Here is a 3,423-nt window from a genome sequence, read left to right as displayed (position 1 = left end):
TTTCTCTACTCTCACCTCTCTTGGTGTCTCAACCACAACCTCATCTAAAGATGCTCTACCTCCCTCATTCTCAACCAAAGCTTCCTTGGGGACCTCCTTGTTTTCACTCCTCCTAGGAAATCTCTCCTCAAGAACCTTACCACTCCTTGTAACAATAGCATTCACGGGTTTCTTGGGATCTAGGCCTTGGGAAGGTAAAGAAGAAGGGTTTGCTTGGTCTTTCAAAGCACTAGAAAGTTGAGAAATTTGGTTTTCTAGCATTTTGTTGTGGGTCATCATTTCATTGAATTTCTTGTCACTAATGGCCATATATGTGTTCAACAACTTGGTTTGATTTTCAATTATTTCCTCCAAATTGGTCCTAGAAGAAGAATATTGTGAATAGGAATTCTCACCTAGAGTATTTGGAACAAATCCGGGTGGGGGACCTCTTTGAGAATTATTTTGAAAATTGCCCCTACCTTGATTGTTCCAATTACCCCTATTTTGATTTTGACCATAACCTTGATTATGGTTTCCACTACCTTGGTTATGATTTCCATAACTTTGGTTTTGATTACCATAATTTTGGTTTTGATTACCATAATTTTGGTTTTGATTTTGACTACTATAACCTTGATTGTTATAGTTGCCATGAGAACCTTGGTTCCTATAACCACCACCTTGGTTATAGTTGTCAAAATTACCTTGGTTTTGGTAATTCCTATTCCATTGACCTCTTTGATTATCAAACCTTTGCACATTATTATTTGACACATAATTCACATGCTCACTCTCACTATTATCAAAATCATCACCACATTCCGGAGAAGCATGAAGGAAATTACAAGAGTCATGATCATAAGATCCACATGCATCACAAAACAAGCAACCACTAGGCATATTATTTGAAGAGGGAGGGGGTTGAGAGTTAGAAAAGGTACTTCTCCCCTTAAATTGGGAGGGAGAATTCGAAGCTTGAAAAAAAGAGGAGTTTTCCAACTTGGCCTTGATCGCGGTCATTTCTTTCCCCAAGTTTGTCATTTGTGAGGATAAGTTGTTGATCACATTTAGATGGTCTATAGAGTACACCGAAGAGCCATTCTTGCTAGTTGAATCCCTCTCACCATCTTGCCAATCTCTATTATACTTAACCACGTCCTCAATAATGTCCACCACTTCCTCTTCCGTCCGATTCATTATGGGACCTCCGACACCCCCATCAAGGCATGCTTTTCCTTGAGGACTTAGGCCACCATAGAAAATTTGAATGACTTGATAGGTTGGAATTCCGTGGTGGGGACATTCCCTTTGGTACTCTTTATACCTCTCCCATGCTTCGTAGAGGCTTTCATTAGGTCTTTGCTTGAACCCTTGAATCAAACCTCTAGCCTCCGCTGTTTTCTTTTGTGGGTAGAATCGGGACAAGAATTCCTTGGTGACTTCGTCCCATGTTCGAAGGGAATCTGGCTTTACCTCCTTATCCAACCACTCCAAGGCTCGGCCTATGAGAGAAAATAGAAACAACTTTAGCCGGATGAATTCTTGAGAAACTCCGTTCACTTTGATACTGTTGCAATACTTTTCGAACTCCTTGAGATGGTTCAACGAACTCTCATTATTAGCTCCACTTTATTGTCTCCTTTCGATCAAAGCGATCATAGCCGGCCTAATTTCGAAATCATTCGCCGGTGTTGTAGGTGGAGCAATTCCACTCTCAAACTTGTATGCACCGGGAATTCCCAATTCTTTCAAAGCAACTCTTGGTTGTTCTCCCATGCCTAGTTCTTCTTCAAACCCTTCTTCTCTTGAGGAACTAAATTCCAAGGATCGACTAGAAATTCTTCTCCTTGAAAGAGTCCTTTCGATTTCTAGGTCAAAAGGCACAATGGATCGATCACGAGCTCTATGCATGCAAATCTCAATTAAAATATTAGTAACACGACTACAAATGTAGCCTTAAGAAACAAAATCTTTTTGTATTTTTTTTTCAATTAAAGTGAAATAGACTCAACAACTAAAGCTAAGCACCAATATCACTCCCCGGCAACGGCGCCATTTTGATAGCGGAATAAACGAGTCGTTAATTGCCTATCCAAAAATCAAACACAATTTATAAAATCCTAAACCAACCTAATACAAGTATAGGTAAGTATAGGGTCGAAATCAAAGGAGTTAGTTGGTGTTAAATTTAGCCTAAATCAAGCTATTTCGGAGATTGACGTGAGAAAAAGGTTGGTCTTATAGTAGCAAAATTAGACTAATCAAGTAATTCAATAAGCTAAATAATAGGGATATAGGTTCCACATGCTAATTTAATAATCGTGCTAATCGATAATTTCTTCGTTTGATTCAAGCATTGGAAAGGACAAACAATAGTAGCAATCAAGAGAGTTCAAGAGCTATCTCCTAGAGGCCAAGCTAGGGGTCACTATGAATGGCTAATCAAGGAAATTCACAATCAAACTCAATCAATTAAAGCAATTCTCAAATTGATGGGTCATGTCATTAAGAATTCCAATGCAATCTGGATTAATCTTATAGGGTGATCATTCCTAATCTAATTAATCACATGCAAAACTATGTCAACCAATTAAATTGCCAATACAATCAATCAAAGATCATCAACTAGCACAAATTATCAATCAAGCATGCTTCCCCTTCTCCCTAACAACTAATCTACTCACTAATCATGGTGTAACTCAAGAACAAATCACTAGAATTAGCATTGATCATCATTCTAAATCAAAATCAAGAAAAAACAATATCAACTACAATATTCAATTCAAATTCAAGCAATTCAAACAATAAAAGATGAAACTAAATCAATCAAGTAAAGAGATGAACTAGAAGAAGAAATTCTTACTAACATTAATGATTGAAAATGGAGAAATCTAAGAACAATTGATCCAATGTTGAAATACAAATCCAATACCAATAACTTCTCTCTCTAAAACTAAGCTAATGAAAATGATCTAAAAGTTCTCTTCCAAAAGGAATTACAAGTGTATTTATAGGCAAAGAAGAAAAACGGGATTCTTGCGCCCTCTCCAGTAAACCCCGCGCCCGCATAAAAATGGGTACGGAACCCATAACAAACTCTGCGGGCTTTCTGGGCAACACCCACGCCCGCGGGTCTTCTAGCCCGCGCCCGCGGCAAAGGAACTCGCGCCCGCGGCAAAAGCGCGGTGAATCCCCTGCTCCCAAAGGGTGATCAGAGGGCCGCGGTCTCTCTGGTACGGAGCGGGCTCTCCAGACTACCCGCGCCCGCGGGGAGCCCGCGGCCAGACTGCGGAGAGTTCCTGGTCGAAATAGCCAATTTGGTGCATACGAGCCCGCGCCCGCGACCTTCAGTACCCGCGCCTGCGGCAGACTTGTAGGGCTTGATGCCCTCTCCAAGGCCTCTACATGCCCTCTCTGAACCCTCTCCAAGCCGATTACTTC

At 40.5% G+C, this 3,423-nt stretch overlaps 1 non-coding gene across 1 annotated transcript; it reads left to right on the top strand.

The window, feature by feature from the left end:
- Positions 1 to 1,267: 1,267 nt before the first annotated feature.
- Positions 1,268 to 1,373, top strand: LOC145565552 (small nucleolar RNA R71). The gene has a single exon (XR_014095052.1). It is a non-coding gene; the product is annotated as a small nucleolar RNA R71 (small nucleolar RNA).
- The last annotated feature ends 2,050 nt before the right edge of the window (positions 1,374 to 3,423 follow it).

The sequence above is a fragment of the Chenopodium album genome, chromosome 1 (genome assembly GCF_948465745.1).
Source record: "Chenopodium album chromosome 1, dcCheAlbu1.1, whole genome shotgun sequence".
NCBI lineage: Eukaryota > Viridiplantae > Streptophyta > Magnoliopsida > Caryophyllales > Amaranthaceae > Chenopodium > Chenopodium album.
Note: the sequence above shows the minus strand (reverse complement) of the source record. Positions and strands in the feature narration are given on the sequence as shown.